Below are 22,104 nucleotides of genomic sequence, written 5' to 3' on the forward strand. Positions count from 1 at the left end.
GATTTCAAAATTACTTCCAAAAGAGATTACACATTTTAAAACTCAAGAGCAGTTCCCCTCTCCCCCACCTTATAAAGTGTTGAAAGCCTGAAAAACTACGGGTACATGTTGGGTAGGGTGGGAGGAGGGGGTGGTCACGTACATTTTATGTGTTTTGTGCCATGTTCAACTTCTTCACGCCTTATAAATACACATTTAATTTCCTTGTTGTCAAAACGTAAAGCCAAGAAAATCATAAAGAAATTACTTCCCAACGAAGTGTCAGGTGGATCCTAATAGACTATAATTTGTTTCTTCCCTCGATTTGCTGAAGTCTGATGTTAATGTCACTTTTAGTCTTGTCTCGTTATCTTCACTTCATTCTGTTTTTTTTTGTTTGTTTGTTTGTTTGTTTCTTTTACAGGACGATTAACACCAATATAATGTCAGCTTCACTATTTCCTCCTTCAAAAGCAGAATTGCTAAAAAATGTCACCTTGATCTTTAAGAACTTGAAGGTATCAGTGATTAAATAATACACGTATTTTGCATTTTGCGTTCTCACATATGATCCATTAGAGGACAGACGCATAGCAGGCGTCATCAAAAAACAACCACAGAAGACGCCAAATTGTGACACCGCTTCGTATGCCACGTTTTTGTTCTTGCCACATTTGGACGTCATGCGGGATCTATTACTGAACAGATGCAACATGCAATTTATTTGCTAAATCTGTTCAGTCCGGTTAAAAGGCCTTTTAGTTTATGATTGGCTAATAAATCAATGGATCTCAACCTTTCGTAAAAAAGAGCATCATCCTAAACTCATGATCTGTGATACTGATCGCTCGCCTAGCTCTGATTACAGTTTAACTGATTTTGTCGTAAAAAAGTAAATTTGACATATTCAAATTGAAAGAAATACGATGGCGTGATCAATTTTTTTGTCATTATTTTTTCTTCGTCCGTAGCATCGAAGACGCGCCTATTGTGTCTATTTGAGAATTTAACTAAGTTTAATCTTGTAGCTTTCGTCAGAGCAGAGTTTTAATTGCTTTTAATGGGATTGATAGTTGCACAAGTTCCAAGAAGTTTACTTGACTTTAGTCCGCAGGAAATGATAGAGAATGTGTGTCCTGGAATATCTCAGAATCCAAGTAAGAAAACTTAAAATGTATATGGCAGATTTTTCTTAATTTACTCAATCGAAACATCATCGTTTTTGAGATTTCAAAAAACCCAAAAAATTCCATACTGATTTCCAGCCTTTTAAAAATCGGAATTTTCACTTTCTGGGGGACGGGGGATACAAAACCGCGCTCGTAAGGAGACTGGGAATGTCAATTGCCTGAAGCGAAAAATACCATAATACTCTTTGTTTGTCTACCCAAATTTTGCATAAGCATTGTTTCCAGCTTCTCTTGGGGCTTGGTCCCAAGAGAAAACAAAAACAATGATTACTCAAAAATTTGGGTGGACAAACAAAGATGATTATGGTATTTCCCGCTTCGGGCAAAGTTGACGTCACACTTGTGCTAGCACCAGTCTCCTTACTAGCGCGGTTTTGCATCCCTTCTTCCCCGGAAGTGAAAATGTTGATTTTTCATTCTAAAGGCCGCATGGCAGGAGAATCGATATGGAATTTTTTTTTTTTCATTGTTTTCATCTCAGAAAACCAATTGAGTAAATGAAGAAACATCTGTCATAGACACTTTAAACAATATTTGTTCTTACAATAGGTTAACCTGGCTTGAGCCTGCGATCCAATCGAAACCCAGTACCTGGTCAGCGGTCAACAGCTGACCTCGATGAGCTCTAAACTTGAGCCCTCGACATGGTCAAGTGTTACTACTCAGCCGATGCCTTGTTTTGACAGGTGTCAATTGATCATAAAATGATTTACGTAAACTAGCTGGAATATATCCGCATGGTAAAGCTCTAAACTTGAGCCCGCGATATGATCACGTGATTCTGGTCACATTGTCATACATGGAGGGGTGGACGTATGGTCGTACAAGGACCAAAACCAAATTTTCTCAAACAGATGAGTTACCATATATTTTCTTATCCATGGTCCTTCGCGCGCGTGGACAGGAGCTCATCAAGGGGGTCTCTATCTCCACTAATTCCTTGATTTAACCCTTTTCCGAATTTTTATTTTTAGTTTTATTTTATTTTATTATTTGTTTTTTAGGAACAGGTTATTCCAGCGAAAAGTATCATATTTCCTTTGATGCTGAGATAGCTTTGTTTTGATTGGTTTTTACAGCAGTGTACGTGCTGACTCTCCCAAGGGAGGCGTCCTATAAATAAAATCGAGCCAATCATGACGCACAGCGCGGGAAACGCGCGGGAAACTTCGAATAGTTTCCTTGGTTGGCTAAGACGGCTGCTCGGGAATTTTGAGCTTATCACCGTGCGTAGCACTGCAAAACCAAAACAATCCCGAAATTACTTTCGACACCAATTGAAGATTCATTTTACAAACTGTTCAATGGATATTAACTAATATTTCTCTATTCATTAAGATGGTCATGGGACGGTTGTTACCGCGTCAATTTTACACCCGGCAGCTCAGAAACAGCGTGTGTTTGCAACCATTTAACACATTTTGCAGTGCTTATGGACCTCACAAATGCTGATGATAAACTCGTAAGTGCACATAAATCTGTAATCGTTTCCATAATAATCAAATAATTTCATAAAACATCATGTCGTGTATGAGACAAGAGAAGCGAGACCAGCACTACAAAATAAGAACGGTCTGAATTACAAAAGATATTTTAAAATTGAGCACCGTTTGTATTTATAGAGTTCAAATAGGCTAAAGTTTGTACTTTTGTTTTATATGTACAATGTATATTTATTATGTATGTATTATGTGTTAGAAAAAAATCATAAAAGACAAACCGAGCAAAATAACACACGTGTGAGATGTTTGGGTTACGGAACTTGCCTGCCATTAGAGCAGTGTAAAACATGTTTCGATCCGCCTCAGCGAAGAGGGTTGATGACGATGAGATGTTCATTCTTATCTGTACCATTAAATGTTATGTGATCTGAATTGTGTTGTCCTCAGCTGTTCTTCATGAATTATTAATGAATTTTCACAATTTTTAACAGTCTCAAACGAACAGGAACCTATTGGAGATCCTCACGTATGTAGGCTTGGGATTGTCTATCCTAGGATCTGTCATCACTATAATCAGCCACTGGGTGCTAACGTACGTCACAAAAATATATGAAATAAATCATCTTAAGAGTTTCTGCGTGAGTTGTGTTTGTGATATGCAACCAATCTATATAGGCATAAGTCACAAAGACGTAACAGTAATGGGCCATTTGCACGATTGTATCATTTTATTAAGGACCTTTGCACGACGGCGCCGTTACGTTGCGTGATATGTCTGCTACGCATGCCTCTATGAGCACTTGCCGGAGTCGCGCGAAAGTTGACGACATTGAAAATAGAAGGGAGGTTAGTTGTCAAATTTTCTCTTGATGCTCCAGAAGTTTTTGCCAGGTCATCAAGTATCACATTTAGGGGCATGTTATTCAAGTAACGACCTTCTGCTGCACCATGGCGAATAGTCCAACTAAAAATAAAAGCGCTAGCGAAATTTAAAGGCAAATCTTCATGCATAGCTCTTGAGACACATGCACAAGAAGTGGTTATCTCGTCAGGCAGCTGAAGCTGTTCAGCAAGTTTATAAATGTCCTCCTTAGGCCTGTAGAAACGAAACTGAGCCTTGCATTTACCGTTTGTTTTCTCTTCCGAATCGAACGTTCCATAGTTCCTGTGTGAAAATCTTATAAAAGTACAAATTCTAGAGAACGGTGACGCGGTACCATGAGGTGGCCCACCGGCGCCGTCGTGCGAACGTCATCGACTCGTAAGCTCCCTGTTATCAAGATCAGAAAGCTTTAAAAATGTAGTAGTAGTATTAAGATTTTTCTCCTTTTTTTGGGAAAAGAGACAATTGGTCGAGTTTGTTTGAGACTAGAAGCTACTCAAAAGTATTTTCGAAGGAGGGACTGTGGCCCAGTGGTTAGGGTGGTTGCTTCGAGATCCAGCCGGAGCTTATGAGTTCTGACCCTTTATTGAATTTGATCCCTGGTTCAACTTCTCGGCTGCACTTGATTCTTAAAACAGTTTTTGTTCTGTTGCATCATTATATGTATCATTTGCCCAAAGAAGCCCCTGTGGGGAGTGGTTAAATATGAATGTATATGTAACATGTGCCGTTATGCAAATGATCTGGGTACAAATGTTGAGGGGCAATCAAAAGGACAAAGGAAGCTACTAAGGAATCTATTTTTTGCGTCATCCGTCATAACGGCGATACCACCGACGGTGGTAACAAAAGAAAGTGAAGTGTAAAAACGATGCCGTGAATAAGCGTGGGGGTGGGAGGGAGAAGGGGCTCTAATAGAACATTTACAGTAGTGACCCGGCCGCCCACCTCCATTTCATAATTAACAAATAATTGATGTGTGAGTTCATGTTCTTTTTCTTTACTTTTCTCTAGAGAGAGGAGTTCGCCTTTATTTCAGATTCGTGTGAGCTTGATGTCCTCTCTATTGACAGGACAAATCATCTTTCTTGTTGGAATTAATGCCACGGGCAATAAGGTTAGAAAAAACCGAATGAATGAGAAAAATGGATGAGAGAAAGACGAGGCGAACGAAAGGAAAAACCGTGAGACTGTCTAATTACGTAGGATGTGAGGCGAGCGCGCTAAGTAGTTACTAGATCGAATTGATACGCTATAGTCAGGTGTGAAACTTTATGAGAACTACATAATATTGCGTTAGGTTGGCGAGGTGAAGCTGCTGTGTGTATATAAAATGTCACACTCGACGGTCATTAATAACTAACCACTATTATCAATACGGCAGGCCGAATGACAAACAGCCCTCTGTAAAACGCGCCATTTTGCGGGCCAAACGGGAAATGCCCGGGCTGAAATGCATTTGCCCCCCTGATTCTGATTAACTGCGCATGCAAAGATGTCAAACAACGTCGCTCGGCCAATGAGATCCTGAGGATACAATTTCAATGCCAAACTTTGCGCGAAATTGTAATTTTTGCTCCTATGTAGCTGATTGTATTATAGCAACAAATTTCCATACCATAGATTCATGCTACATCTCTGTTAAACATTTTTTCTTATTAAATGAATTTGTACGATTTGGCCTTGTGTATACACTTTATTCCAAAATGGCCGCCATTTTAGTATTCTTTTTGTTTCCATGCAAATTGGCCCTTATGGCCTCGTTCAAGGTTAAATATTCTAGTGAATGTTACGTTTTTACGAGGTCATAAGGCCAATTTGCATGGAAACAAAAGAATACTAAAATGGCGGCCATTTCAGAATAAGGTGTATTGATAATAATGATTAATCACATGACTTTTGTCGGGCATATAGTTTATTCGTGTCCCTCGTAGCGTCATTTGCACCCTGGCTCCGCTCGGGCGCAAATGATGCTACTCGGGCCACAAATAAACTATATGACCTCCAAAAGTCATGTAATTGCCTAATTCTCGAAACGAGTGCCAAGGGGGTGCATGGAATGACCGTTGTGTTATGTATTTGTCATAACGTATCACACATGACTGTGGCATATCAATTTTAGTCACAACTGTTCGAAAATGGTTTAGGATGACTAATTGGTGCGTGCTCTTGCTTTGCCACTGTTTCGCAACCGAGCCATAAATTGAACTGAGAAAACGGAAGGAAAGGAACTTTATTTAAGTGTCTAGTCATTCTAGCACTGGAGCCCTAGTTGAGGACACTGTAAACTGAAATTAACATTTAACACAAATCAAGTCAAATATTGGTTTTTGAGGAGAGGGGAAACCGGATTACCCGGAGAAAACCTCTCGGTGCAGAGAAGAGAACCAACAAACTCAACCCACATATGACGCCGAGTCAGGGAATTCAACCCAGGCCACATTGGTGGGAAGGGAGTGCTCTCACCACTGCGCCATCCCTGCACAATAGCCAAAACTCACACTAAGGCCCCAGAAAACGGGCCAGTTAGTTCGTCAGGGGTATGAAGCGTAGGCCCTGTACTGCATGTATTAATAAAACTGATTTGTTCATAATCATCATCCAAGAAACCAAACACTGGTCGCAAAGACTCGGCGTTATGGTATGACCTAGGACCCGTCGAAAGTCCCGAAACTTTTTCGAGTGGCATAACCCCCTATGTACTTTATGAACGGAGAGTCACCAAACTTCGTAGCCATTTTGCTTTTCGTTATTTTGAAAACATGTCAAAAGGCCATCTTGTCAAAAAAATTGGATAGCAGTTTTGTAAATGCCCTTTCTGGTCCAAAAAGATTTCGGGACGTTGGAGAAACGGGCCCCTGGTTATAATAGCAAACTCCAGATTGGAGCACAAACGCTATCACGAATAGGAATTCTCTGTTCTGCACATGCGCACTAGCTTTGGATTGCGCTATTTTTTTTCTTTGTGCATCAACTCATACTCCACTCTACAGGTCCCTCATTTCTTGGAAGGGAGGTTACGGATCCTAGTGCATCTGTTCTTGCAGTCAGTCGCACCAATGACCGGCTTCTCAATTATATTTTACAGGGCGCCTGTGTGGCGGCAGCAGCTTTAATGCAGTACTTTTTTATGGCCGCTTTATGTTGGATGCTGGTGGATGGAATTCATCTTTACTTGTTCACTGTTAAGGTCTACAACGTTAGCCATAAAATGCTCGTGTATCATCTCTTGTCATGGGGTAAGCCCATAATGGTTAAAATCAAACTGTATCGATTTCGTAGCTTCTGCAACGTATCATACAGTACTTGTATACTCCATTTTACCACAATTGCTTGTAATCTCGCAATCTGATTGGCTAATTTTCCGTTGTTGATAAGAGACAGCGCTGTACGCGTCATGCTCGCGTCAATTTGTCACACAGTGTAATAGCCAATCAGGAACGCCCATTCTGGAAAAAAAAAAACAATCATATTGCGAGAAAGTTATAGACAACGCTTTGCTCTTCTTTCGTGTCATTATTTTGGTCACGCTCTGAACTGATAAAAATTTTCTTTGGCGTTGAATATTGTGGCAAAAAACAAATCGAAAGTGGTTCAGCGTTGTCTGTATTCTTATCGACAACGATATTCGTCATCACAGTGGTCAAAATTTGTTGTGGACTCACTCGGCTGGATCTCCTGAGTCCACAACATTTTGACCAGGTCGATTTGCTAAGTTGTTGCATTTGCCACTTCTGTCCAGGTTTGACCCTAATTAGATGCACGCCCAATTTTGACATCCAACACAAAGTGTCCCTTTAAGTCTAAGCATTTGCTAACTATTTTCAACAATAAGATAAGGGTAAAGGTTAGCGTTATTTTTAGCTTTGGATAAATGCAGCAGTTAAGCTTCACTTAAAGAGCAGCATTTGGGGGACACTTTGTGACATAAATTGTCTGTATTCTGAGACACAAGTGATGTTGAAGTTGGCTAGAAGAGCAAGGGGACACTTCTTGACGCTTATTGAAATCCGCGTGCATCTAATTAGGGTCAAACCTGGATATATCTCGCATTTGCAAGTGAAGTGCTGCGAATGAGATGTGGAAATATTGAGTAATATTTGCACAACTTTTAAAGCTTGCTGTTGTATTTAATACATTGAAACAATTCAATGATTTAAGACAACAATGTTTTTATTGACTCAACTGCATAAAAGATGTCTTTTAACTGAATTATGAACCCCTTTGCGATTTTTTTTTCTAAGTATTGACTTATAATATTATTTCCGGCTACGTGTTGTTTCTTTTATGTTCAAATAAAAGTTCAAAATAGAGATTTAACGTTCTTTCGGTAGAAATTTTTTGTAATTTCATTTCCCCGTAAAAATTTGCACAACAAGGACAAAGATAAACATCACGTCACTCACGAACACAATTCAAAGGTCGCATTATTCTCTTGCAAAAGAGAGATGTTTTAATTGATAGAAAAGGACCACTCTTTAGCAATCACCCTTTGAAATTTCAGAGAAATCGACCTTCCGCGAATATTTTATAATTAGTTTTTAGAGACGTGATGAAAGGCATGCAGGCAAAAGCGATAACGTAACTTACGCGACAGGGGCACCCAACGAATCCGTTCCTCACTTTATCTGCTCCAGAGGAATCTTGCTGGCTGGCAAAAATACAGGTGTTCCGATGAGCTGGCTGGGAAATTTATTATTGTCATATAGGTTTTGGCTGGGAATTACTGACTTTTTCTAGCATTTCAACCCGAGCTGGCTGTAGAAACTCTGAAAACTTATCTAGCTGGCTGGGAAATTTCTTGTGTGTCTTGCTGGGAAAAAGGAACAGATAATGCTTTCCCAGCAACACTGAAAAACACCTGAAAATGCCTTAATAACATTTATTTTCATTAACTGGGGTATAATAATACATTTTAAAACAAATTGGTCGTTGGGTGCCCCTGACGCATCGCCAGAAGTCATGATCATATCAGAAACCTGAAATCATTCTAAAAGGTATTCTACGCAAAAAGTAGGTAATTTTGAGAGTGGAAAACAAGTTAACGGCCGAAGTTATAGACAAGTCACGTGGAATACTAATGATCGATGTTCATGCAACAGAGTCAGAACTTTACAATTTCTCACAAGAAAATAGATTACGATTGCGATGTTTTGCAATAAAAACCAGCCAGATGCCTTCGCTAGGCTCCAAAGAAGCTCTCAATGTAATTTTTCCGTGACTTCGACTAAAATTCTTTTTTTCTTCTTCGACTTCGGACGCCATTTTTTTCTCGCTGGAGGGTCACAGAATGACGTCAAAATCATCAGGACAGACAGACAGACACAAAATCGAGAAATCGAGATTTTCCCTGGCATATAGAGCACACAGGGAGACCGTCAAGATTAGTGTTGCTGCTCGCTTTGTGGCTCGCAGCAATAATGACATTCCATATCATAAGATAACACAGACAATTCAAACAATGAATCTAAGCATTATGACCATAATCATTGTACTGAGAGATACAGTTGAACCTGTACATAACGGCCACCCTCGGGACTTGAGAAACTGGCCGCTTAATATAGGATCACTAAAAATACTCACTGGGCGTGGTCTAATGTCAATTTTAATGGCGCATCATACAAATACTCTTCATGCAAGGAAACAATAGAACAATCAACACTCTTTCAAGCGATCTACTGGCTTTAAACAAAGTTCAGTGCCAACTTGTAACTTAACAGCATAATAAAAGTAACATTAAAGTATGCAGTTACTGTAGTGCATTTCTATGCCTAAGTTCACAACAAAATATCTAATTCCGTCATTTCATAGTTGTTCAATGTGTATAAATAACGGAAATGTTTCTAATTAAAAGTAGCACAATACACAACAAAACTGTTCAAGTTAAAGTAGTAATAGGGTAGGAAAAACGAAGTTTTAAAAAAGTCGGACATGTAAGTCGCCTTTTTGACTACCAAATTATCGGCGGACGTTTTGTAAGACATCCAAGACATCCCACTGTTGACTCATAATCTGATGTGGCTCACTTGGAAAGTTCTTTCTACAGCTAAAATATGACAAAGGAACTTCTTCACGTCTACTTTTATATCCGTGGGTACCATGCATACTTGAGTATATGGGAGCCAAAAGTCGATGAGATGTACGCATTGAAGCGAGAGCCGCAAAATAAGGAAGACTCAAATACTGTGGCAATTGTTCGCCCAAAATTACGGAAATCTAGTGTTACACCGAGAGTTACAAGATCTGGACTTGGTAAAACCGCTTCGAAACCATATTCTCACCCTAATTAAATTATGGACGATTATGAAGTGATTGGACATGCACCTAAGTTGATGGCATTGTGGCTAAACAAATTTTTTGAAACGGCCTACAAACAAGGGGAAAGTTACGGTGAACGGGCAAGCAAGTTAACAGAGGAGGAGGTTATGGCCTGGAAATCCCTTGCGAGTATGGGTTTGAAGGTGATCCATTTTCCATCACATGGCTAAAGAACAAGCTAATTGAAGAGGAATTTCTAGCTGAAGAGTGAAGCATATCTTCAAAATGATTATTTTTTTGCGTTTTTGATTTTGTACTGTACTTAAGCACATTGCGGACATCTGAAAAGCGTTAACGACACTAAAGAGACGATTGTCAGTTTACAGTAGCTTTGCAAATGATATTTCTTCATAGTGATGATGGATTGCATTTTAAACACAATGAAACACCACATAAAATGGCATACGGCTTAGTTTCCGTTCAGGGGTGGCCGCTTAATACAGGTAAAAAAAAATACAGCGTTTGTATGAGCGAAAAATCGAGACTTTGAAAACTGGCCGCTTAATAAAGGATGGCCGCTCAATACAGGGCCGTTATATACAGGTTCGACTGTATGTTCCATGTTAACGTCAGGGAATGAAATGACAGGTTTACTTGTCCGGCGATGTTGACTCGGGAATATTCGGAAAAAATCCGCGTACTCCTTTGCAGAGTCTAACCTACGACTTTCCGGTTACGAGTTCGGATGCTTTAATGGCTTGGCTCCCACGGTCTCTTGTAGCTCGGTGGTAGAGAATCCGAACTAGTAATCGGAAGGTTGTGGGTATAGATTCGACTCCTGCAAAGAAGCACTCAGATTTTTTCGAGTATCCTCGAGTCTACATCGAAAACAATTTTTTTCATCATCATCATCATTATTATCTTCTTCGCTCGCTCGCTGACTGACTGACAGACAAACAGACAAAATCTTAGTTCCAAATGGACTGATCGAACATGGCGTCTCTTATTTTCTTTGATATTCTCCAATCCAGTGTCAGCCTTGATGGTGTCAATGTATGCAGTTCTTGGTCTACCTCGAGTTGGGTGACCAAGTTGCGGTTTCCAAAACAGCACTTTAAAATCGAAGCCGTTTCTTCACAGGTAGCTCAAGCTCGATACACGGGTATCCGCTGTACTGTACTACATTATGCAAGAGTAGAAATATAAGGATTTGTATGGGGAAAACGGTTTTTGTCAAAATTCATAAAAATGTCCACTATTCAAAAGACAAAAATAGCTTACCTTGTTTCAGTCTTGTGTGTTTTTGTCTCTGGTATGATTTCTGGGTTTATTAAGAGCGATTTAGGTGGTTTTTGGTTCCTCTTCTTTTCCCTCTATCAGTATTCTTTCCCAAGGTTGGGCACCGAGACGAAGCCGCCGGAATCATCGAAAGAAAAAAAAATTCGCTCCCAAGGATTCGATCGCCTCGAAATTCCACGTAGATCACGAACGATACCTCCGCTAGCTATTCGTCTTCTTTATTCGAGCCGCTTGTACACTGAGAAGGAATTAAGGGCCACCAAACTCTGCAAACATTTGCTTGCTTTTAATGGGCACTACTTGGGTGCTCAATCATGAGTCTTATTGCGGGTAGCTAAGAGATCTTCCAACGGTTTGGTTAACGCGGGTTGTGAATAAAGCCTCATTCGATGGCTCTCGAAGCAAGCGTTTTCAGAGTTTGGCGGTCCTTAATTCCTACTATCGTCTGTGATCTACTGACGATATATTTCTACTCTTGCATAATCTATCGAGCCTGGGGTACCTGTGGTTTCTTCATTGTGAGGGGCACAATGACCAGCTCGTCTTAGTCTTCTCATACGGATTGTTTCACAGACTCTTGGGAGACTCCTGTAGGGCCGTTCGCAGCATTCTAGGGTAGCATTCATTGACAAGTTTCCCCAGCATCGTGGTCAGGGTCCACGTTTCAAGCCCATAAAGCATCCTCTGCTATCTGGCTTTAGTCGTCTCCATGGTTTCGTCCCAGATGGTATCTAAAAACTTCACGCCCCTTTGCAGTTTCTTTCTTCAATTCCTCGCTTCATCTTAGTCCCTCTTTTTCCCTCTCGTCCTCCCGGAGGAAGTGCTTGTTTTGCACATCCGAACTATGTACGTCATCATCTTGTCTCTCTCACTTGAGTGCAAAGTTCGTCCTGCTGGGTCCTGCTCCAGATTTCTCCCGAGATATCGATGGTCACATACGTCTAATTTCTTTCTCTGTGGATTTGTTTTTTGCTTTGTTTCTGCCCCGTACAAAACCACTGACATGCATGTCTAACGGCTTGTGCCTACACATCTAGATTTTGAGGTTATATTACTGCTACGAAATACCAAGCGCTCTATGCCACCTGTTGTTGGTGGTCAACAGCACTGAAGCTATGTCGAAACTTATGGCAGAAACGACAAGGGTGTACTAACATCACACTTCTCTCCATTTAATGGATACCTGCAGTTTTTGTCAGCATATCTTTGGGCATCGCAACTGGAAAAAAACGGAATCGATAGTTTTGTCAGCGACGAACAGTAAGCTCATTATTTTTGCCAGCCAGCTCTTGCCTTAAGAAAGTGTTTAGTTTGTTTTAACTGATAAAGAACTACTTTACTTCTCCTAGAGAATATAAATGGGATGTCCTGTATATCCTGTATATTGATTTGCGGAGTAAGGTGATTGATGACTGAGAAATCATTGCAGCGAAATCAGGCATGGCTGACGGCCACTTGACAAAATTCGAGGTTTGATCAGTCGTTGAAGCCTTTATTGTTTCTCAGAATTCTTAATCAGCTGCATAGATTGATCATTTCCAACTGCGATGAACTCTCTGTCAAAATCGCTTCATTGCTCCTGTCCATAGACCAAGAGTAACCAGTCTCATGAGATAGCAAATATTGCTGGTCAATGTTGTTTTTGTACGAGAAATTCGCTGTTAGCTTACTTTTCTAACAACTTTAATTAAGGTGGAGTTAACTTAATTAACTGTCTCGTATAGCATTTTCGCTATGACCAACGTGGCTCTGCAGGTGTGTCATTTGAACTACACAAGCCGATTTTTTTTTAATTTTTTTGCATGCGAACGGCACACTGCGCGAAGCTTTAGAGACTCCTTGCTGGAATGTTTGGCAAATTAGAACCGATTACTGGTTTACGAAAGTACTTTGGTAGAAACAAAGAAAGCCAGATTATTTAATTTTGTCTGAGGATGTGTTTAAAATGCCTGGAGAATCACCCCATTGTAATGACATTTTGTCTGTCTAACCAATCACGGACTTTCGTTATTAACGTGTTAAGCTATTCCAATGTCGGATTACTTCAGAGACCTTTTTACTGGGTTGCCAAACCCAGTCGGAATCTCGGTTTCATTTCGTGGGTTTTTACTGGGTTGCCAAACCCAGTCGGAATCTCTGTAGCGTTTCGTCGTTTTGTTTTTTTCCGTGTCGGTAAAAGTCTTGCCTGTCGCTCCCGTGCTAAGTGGTATCTTTGTGCATAGTGCTTTCTGCTCGTATTTTCTTAGGATAGAGAGGGTAGTGGAAATGCGTAGATTTCTCTGGTGGACACAGTAGAATGATAAACTTAACCTGCAATGGCGTCGAAAGTCAGGTAACGGGAATGGCGTTTTAGTGGATCTTTGAACAAAATATATCCTTATGAAGCTCAATAATGGCAAGTCAATTGGATATTGAACAAGAGAGGCGGTGGAATCTTAGAAGCGACGAGTAATGGACTTCGACAACAATCTATCGCCCGTCGAGCCCAAATGAAAGTGAGCTGCATTTCAAATATTTTACCAAGTGTGCTGTTATGTAGAACACTGAAACCAAATGGAAAATTCTCTGGTAACTTATGGGTTCAACAAAGACAGAGAACGAATCGAACACCTTAAGTGGATCTGTGATCAACTCTGCACAGTCTACAGGTAAAAAAAATAATTAGAAATGTGACAGCCAAGAATTATTTGAAAGAAAGCTTGTCGTCTATTAATATTTTGTGCTTCATTATTCAATGAAAAGGTACATCATGAAAACGGTTTGATCCTGGAAGTTTAGTTTGTTGTAATATTGCGCATATTTGATACGATTGAGTATTTCCTCTTCACGCACGTAATGAAATACGAAGGGGTTTTTGCGTCTAATAGCAAATATGTTGTTTGTTTCAAAAAATTGTTCGCTGGAAAAGATGGCCTTTATGAATTCATCATGTTTTATAATATGCGAGCTTAACTGGATAGTTTTTATGGCAATAGTAAAGCATTTTCGTGTCAAAATGAGGTTAGCGTTTTTCTGTTGTGCTAACTTAATTAAATATAAATATACATTCTGCCTCGTGAGTTTGTTATTCTCGTTAACCAGCAATGGAAAGTCATTGCAACGCGGATGGCGTTGTAGTGCATCTTATGTTGTTTGTTTCAATAAAATGTTTCGCTGGAAAAGGATTCCGTGATATTTTCTGCCTTTGTGAATTATCATATCATGTTGTGTATTGAATTTTTGAGCTTAAGGTTGAAATGTGACACGGGAGGATATTTTTAGTATTGCTCACGAAAATAAACAGGTCTGTTGGAAGCGTGCCTGAGTTTCATCAAAATGAGCCTCAAAATCAGCAAAAAATTGTGACGCCGGTGAATAATAAAGTAGCTGCTATTTCCAAAATGTCGGAATTACCTGGTGATAAATAACCTTGTCTTGGAGAGTAAATTTTTGACTTAGCAGAAACAATGGTCGACCCTCAAGTGTTCTGAGTGTTTGGGCGATTGTGATCATTGTTTTGACTTCGCTCATTTATTGTCAAACTTTATAACACTTGACAGAAAAAGAAACTTACGAAAACTCGGTATCTTGCCATCATTTGACACAGATGCTTCACTGTTTGGCGAGTAAACATGCCGCGGTAACTTAATCACGGCGCCCGCTGAATTCCGGCGATGTTACTTTCGATTTTGCGATTTATTTGTGCAACCAAAAGTACAATGACACAATTGAACGCAGCAAAAATCTCCCAAAATGTTTGTCGCTGATCGTAACTTTTTATATTGTATATTCACGATTCAAAATTAATGTTGTTTTCGTGTCGTAAATATGTTATTCTCGAGCGACCGTCCTGGAAACTTCCTTCTGCTCAATAACGAATTCTTAGTTAAAATCGGCCTACAAGACTACCCAAACTTCTCCTTTTGCAAAGATGAACCAGAAAAACTTAGTCACCTCTTTTGGTCCTGTCCCAGAGTGACCGCTTTTTGGACCTTCTTAATACAACGCTTTATTTCGTCTCAGATTATTCCAGAAAACTACCAATTCAATCTTCTTATAGCATTAGGTTTGATGCCAGACTCCCCCAAAAATCATTGTCAAATGAATTTTTGCCTCCTGTTAGCAAGACCTTATATCTGGATTTGTAAAAACAATAAAACGCTACCAAAGGTAGAAGGCCTTTTCAGATGTCTTAAGTCGACCTATCTATTTGAACAAAAGGGTGCGGGCACCTTACAAACGAAGTGGGAACTACTGAAAACTTTAATTTAGAAAACCGTTCTTTTTTCTTGCTTCTTTTACTTTGATAAGTCCCTAAACCAACAAATCGTTCATCGCCTTTTCACAACAGCCTTGCAACCGACAGCCTGAAAACTTTAATGCTTTGATTTCCTTTTCAGTATGGGAAGCAATGTATACTGTTTTACTGTAAATATGTAAATATGTCTATCTTGTAAGTAAGTTGTTTGTTTTGTGTGTGTGTGTGTGTGTGGAATAAATAAATAAATTAATTAATTTAAAAAAAACCAAAAACAAAAAAAGACTTCCTTCTGCTCTTTCTGAAAACTGAGTATCAATTTACTTTTGCATCAATATTTGTTTTTGCATAAAGCAAGCTAACAAAATCTGTACCTTGCTGAGTTCGCATTTGTTAGCGTTAATAGTATTTTCGGCCCAATGCTTCTGTTTAACGAAGGGGTTTTGAGGTCACCCATCCAGATACTAAATAGGGCTTAACTGTAGTAGACTTTAGTATTACAAAGCTGTCAGATGCTCAGATTGCACGCTTAAACTTGTGGTGAAAGAAGTTGTGAGACAGCTTGAAAATTATCAACATATCAGCCCAGAAGCCAATGTTTCTCACTTCCCATGTATTTTCATCAATCTTTCGATTCTGGGTTCAGTACTTTGCTAGTAACCACATGTCTTCTCAGGCTATTTACCCAAGATTTCTACAATGGTACTACAATGATAGACAATACCAAAACAATATCGTGCACTGTTAGAGCTACATACTACGCAAGGACAACTTGAATCTCCTGGAAGACAACACACAGCTCAGTTGACATTTTATATGGAATAAATCGCTGTGTTACTTCACTACCACACATAAGCACTGCGTGTCTATTTTTCTAAAGAGGACAGGAATTTCTTCTTTCTGACAAATGATTAATTAATAGGCCGGTAGCCAGGTTTTTAACCTCAGAAAAGGATCTGTTTCGTCGTACGAACGTGTGAGGATCTGTAAGCCAAAGGGCCAAGACTTCTGGGTGATCCCTTAAATGGTCTTAATGACGCCCCAACATGAAAAAAAATTTCTGGAACGGTGCACGTACCACAGGCAACCCAGTGTACCCTCACGGAGGGTCTAGTTTTGTTATTTTCTGTGTTGGTAAAAGTCTTGCCTGTCACTCCCCTGCTAAGTGGTGGCTTTGTGCATAGAGCCTTCTGCGTGTATTTTCTTAGGATCGAGAGGGTAGTGGGAAATGCGTAGATTTCTCTGGTGGACACAGTAGAACGATTAACTTAACCGGCAATGGCGTTGAAAGTCATGTAATGCGAATGGCGTTTTAGTGGATCCTTGAACAAAATATACCCTTATGAAGCTCAATAATGGCAAGTCAATTGGATATACAGGCGGTGGAATCTTAAAAGCGACGAGTAATGGACTTTGACAACAATCTATAGCCCGTCGAGCCGAAATCAAAGTGAGCTGTATTTACCTGAAGTACATGGTAATTTAACACGATCGAGTTTCTTGTCTTCACGCACGCAATGAAATAGGAAGAGGTTTTCGCCTCTAAGAGCAAATATGTTGTTTGTTTCAATAAATTTTTCGCTGGAAAAGGACTCTGTGGTATTTTCTGCCTTTGTGAATTATAATATCATGTTGTGTATTGAATTTTCGAGCTTAAGGTTGAAATGTGATACGGGAGAAGTTTTTTAGTATATTGCTCTGTAAGCAGGAAGGGTTCACAGGCCTGTTGGAAGCGTGCTTGAGTTTCAACAAAATGAGCCCCAAAATCAGTGAAGAATTGTGACGCAGTTGAATGATAAAGTAGCTGCTATTTCCAAAATGATGGAATTACCTGGTTAGAATAAATAACGTCGTACCCGTCTTGGAGAGTAAATTTTGACTTTGATTAAAAAAGACTTAAGCGATTGTGATCTTTGTTTTGACTTCGCTTATTTCATTGTCAAACTTTATAACACTTGACAGAAAAAGAAACTTACAAAAACCCGGTATCTTGCCATCATTTGACACAGATACTTCACTGTTTGGCGAGTAAACATGCCGCGGTAACTTCATCACGGCGCCCGCTGAATTCCGGCGATGTCACTTTCGATTTTGCGATTTATTTGTACAGCCAAAACGTACAATAACAAAATTGAACGTTGCAAAAATCCCCCAAAATGTTTGTCGCTGATCGTAACTGTTTATATTCTATATTCACGGTTCAAAATAAATGTTGTTTTCGGTCTGATGCTTGTGTTTTATGAGGGATATATTACTTTGGTCTCCCATCCAAAAACTAACCCCGCCCAACAGGGCTTAACTTCAGTGAACTTCGGTATTACAAAGCTGTCAGATGCTCAGAGGGCACGCTTAAACTTGTGGTCAAAAGAAGTTTATCAACATGTCAGCCCAGAAGCCAATGTTTCTCACTTCCCATTTATTTTCTTCGATCTTTCTGGGTTCAGTACTTTGCTAGTAACCACATGTCTTCTCAGACTATTTACCCAAGACTTCTACCATGGCACTACAATGATAGACAATACCAAAACAATATCGTGCACTGTTAGAGCTACATATTACGCAAGGACAGGTCTGTTTCGTCGTACGAACATGTGAGGACCTGTGAGCCAAAGGGCCTCGTCTGGTATGACTTCTTAATGACCCCCCAACTTGAAAAAAATTGTCTGGAACGGTGCAAGTACCACAGCCAACCCAGTGTACCCTCACAGAGGGTCTAGTTAGAAAAATAGACGAACAATCTTCAACGATTCACAGGAAGGAGTTCAAAACTAAATAACCCATGTTTGGTTTATTTGTTTGTTTGTTTGTTTGTTTGTTTGTTTGTGTTTTCAAACACCAAGCTGCTGGCTTTCCTCTGGTAGCGGCGCCCTTTGGATATTTGCGACGTTTGTTGCTTTGGTTGAGCTTGTAAGTGAGTTTCGGAATCAATAAGTAGTTTTAACATCAATGGCCGCTGCAGCAACGGCAACGCCATTAAACAAGAATATCATTGGTTACGGATAATCGTGCAACAAGTGTGACACGCATGTTAGTGCATTTCTTTGCCGTACTCCGCTTAAAGGGGCACTGTCATGCCACATTTGCTTTTTTTAGGTCAAAAATGGGTAAAAATCTAAATTAGTACTTTAGCTCACTCGTACACCATTTTTGAGAACCCACTGACAAGTTATGAAATATATTTATGGCACAAAGAGCTATTTGTATTTAATTTCTGGTGTCTCCAAACTTGAAAAGACTGGCCAGTTTTTTCAAGTTTCATTCCGTTTCCATCCTTGCCATCCTTGGATGCAAACAACAAAAAAATAGCTTCAGTGAACTTCAGTGGTCATTGGCAACAAAACTACAGCATTATTTTTCGGTTTTTATTGATGCAAGGACGTCTTTTAGTGTTTTGAAGTTTGACTAAAATAGCGTGACACTGCCCCTTTAACAACCACCTGAAATGACCTAATTTAAGATTTCAGAGACGAAAACGTAAGCACACAACGGTGAATCGTGCATTATTTGTGTTCACTTTAAATCTAGTCTCCTTCGCAACCGCTTTTTGGTTTTGTTCACGCAGCGCTCCCCCCGAAGAAATAACAAAAAATAAAAAAAGGGCGGGGTGAGCGTTGCGTGACGCCCCAATAACAGCTGCAAGAGACTACTTCAAATCGGTCCGTACCAAATCACTTACGGCATACTTTACTCACGTGTTACGTTAACGAGATGGCATTATCACGAAATCCTTAAGATATTGGTAAGTTAGAGTGGATTTTGAAAAGGAGTTATCGTTGAAGTTGCCACTGTCGTAACAGAGACATTTGGCATCGCGTATTTTGTGTCACGTGACATTGCCTTGCGGTCGAGTTTGCACTTTGCGGTTCAAGTTCCAACGACTGTATACCCTTCTTGCGGCAAGTGATTTACCACAGACAGGAGCCCATTAGTAGCAGCCTCCATATACAGTAGATCTTTGAGTCAACTTTTGCGCGTATGTTTCTATTTTTAGAACGAACCCTTGAGCAGGAGACTTGCATTTACATAAATTTACATCAATTTTCAAGATTTAAATACAGTGTTACTGCTTTATTTGTCTTCGTTAGACAATGACTTTATTCTGATTGGCCTTTTAAAACAGTGCGTGCAGAGCCGAGGAATTCTTGGCGTTCTAAAAATAGAAAAGAGACGCGCACAGGTTGACTCATAAGGGCGTGTATGAGATAGGCAAGCTCCTACTCATGAGCTCCTGCCGCAGAGTTTTCACCTTAAAATTCTGTAGGAACTCACGTTTCAACCAATAATTTATGTTTTGTTTTTTAACTCTTGAGTGAACACATTTTTGTTGATCATTTCATGCATGTCCAATACTCACTAAGTGAAACGACCCGAATGCACGATCTGTCGACCCGAAAAATGCATCTCATTAGATAAAATCGACGTACAGCTGTCCCCACGAATCGAACGATCCGTACGATTCGTGAATCGCTTTTACGACCCGTATCCATTCGAGTATTGCATGTTATAGTGGCAGCATGTCGCTGATTTTTATGCGGAAACTACCCGAAGACAGGATCAGTCAACCGGAAAAATGCATCTCATTAGATAGTACCGTCGCACAGCTGTCCCTACGAATCGATCGATCCGTACAATTCGTGAAACCCTTTTACGACCCGTGTCGATTCGACTATTGCATGTTCTTGCTAATTTTTATGCCTGTCAATGTGTGTATGCGTCGCAGTCCAATTTGTGAATGAGCTGTTGTCCATAAACATGAACACACTGAGCCGCATCTACCAAAACAAACGAGACAATGTGTGTATGCGTCGTTTTCAAAACCCATGCTGTCAAAGGTTTACAGGAACGCAAGGAAAGTGTGCACGCCTCCTTCGAAAAGCCTGTGCCGACAACCGAAAGTGTGTATACCTCGGAGCCTGCGCCGACAAACAAACAAGGGAAAGTGTGTATGGCTCGTTCTAAAAGCCTGTGCCGACGAACAAACAGGGGAAGTGTGTATAACACGTTGTAAAAGCTTTCTAAGAGCCGGTGCCAGAAAGAAATGGATGTGGTGACTTATGTGAATCTAAAATACATTTCAAGTCCTAATGACAAGTTACTTCTCACATCATGATCCATTATGATTCCACAATTGCGGCACAAATATTCATTAATAAACTACCCACGATTGTTGCCCATAGAGCCTCTGAGAGTTCCCTTTTCAAGAACAGCGATTTTAATGGAAGAGTTACATTGCCGACAAGCGAAAGTGTGTATTCTTTGGAGTCTGCGCCGACAAACAAAGAAGGGAAAGCGTGTATGCTTCGTTCTAAGAAGCCGGGCCGTCAAGCGAAAGAGTGTATACTTCGGAGCCTGCACTGACAAACAAACAAGGGAAAGTGTGTATGCCTCGTTCTAAAAGCCTGTGCCGACGAACAAACAGGGGAAGTGTGATAACACGTTGTAAAAGCTTTCTACTTTGAACCGTGCTAAAACTGAATTTATGCTAATTGGCTCCAGACAAAAATTTAGTAGTTTGTCAAACCCACTTAAGCTTTCGATTGATAATGTTGCGATTGAACATGTTTCCTCTATTAAATCGCTTGGAATATTTATTGATGAAAATCTACGGTGGTAAACACACATTGATACATTTTCTAAAAACGTCGCTTCAGGGATAGGAGCAATAAAAAGAATTAGACCGTTTGTCCCACCACCCACTCCTCATTATATATACAATGCACTAATTCAATCTCATTTCGACTATTGCTATCCTGTCTGGGAAATTGTGGTAAAACGTTGTTTGACAGGCTACAGAAGCTACAGAAGCTTCAGAATGATGCTGATGCTAAGTGCAGTTACTTTGGGCTCTTTATTAAAAGCTTCCGGAGGGATTCCGCGTGGGTAAAGTTGCCTTGGGGTTGTGATTTTCTTGTGGCTTCAGATTGTACTTTTGTGGATACGTACATGCTGACTTAAGGGCGTAGATAGCCTTTGCACATCTTGTGGGAATAGTTCCTGAAAACGCTGTCAGAAATGAAGTTTTTTGGTCTGAAATTTGCACATTTCCTATTATGAAATTTGAATCTAGGGAAAAAATTTGTTAGCCCGGGAAGGGCTACGCCCCTGTAACCTATTTACAGGATACAATAGTTGTTTTCATTGTCACTGTCATAAATTCCTTGCAAGTTGAAGTGTGGATGAACCGCACACCGTTACAAAAGGAATTTGTTTGGTCCTTTGATGATAAAATCGAAGGTACCAATAAGTTAAGATCAGTAACATAGAACACGTTGCCTCTCCCAGTGTACAATTGCTTTTGCTCCCTACGACAGGTACTAGCATAAATACAATTTATATTTATTTCCAACATGCTCAGGACTTCCAATATCACGTTTCGCTTACGACGCTGTCTGTTCCGGTCAACGGGAAATGCGTTTTCTCGTCAACCCAATGATATATCACACAATTAGGATCACAACTCTCTGGATTAACCGCTAATAAAGATACAATAATAACCTATTGCTTCCACACTTCCGCTAATCACTCTTCATAAGGCGCCATTTAAAGAGCACAAACAGGTATACAATACAAGACTGCAACGAGTGTATGCTGATATTCCCCAATTTTCCAACCATGGCTAACCGTATGCAAGCAATGGACAGTGATTTAAAAGAGTGCTATAACCACGACCTTGATTGGACTCTGTTGCCTGAAAAATTGCGCCAGGTACGGCATAAAATACCATTTTGTTTTGCTTCACATATCTTCTACAAAAACAAAGGTGTTTGCCATAACCTATTTCTCCCCACTCCAAATTACCAGCATGTGCTCATTCAA

The 22,104-nt window shown here is 40.0% G+C and overlaps 1 pseudogene; it reads left to right on the forward strand.

Moving 5' to 3' along the window:
- Positions 1-323: 323 nt before the first annotated feature.
- The window catches only part of LOC138046614 (latrophilin-like protein LAT-2), a 50,482-nt pseudogene continuing 28,701 nt past the window's right edge, over positions 324-22,104 (forward strand).

This window comes from Montipora capricornis, chromosome 4, assembly GCF_036669925.1.
Source record: "Montipora capricornis isolate CH-2021 chromosome 4, ASM3666992v2, whole genome shotgun sequence".
Taxonomy (NCBI): Eukaryota; Metazoa; Cnidaria; class Anthozoa; order Scleractinia; family Acroporidae; genus Montipora; species Montipora capricornis.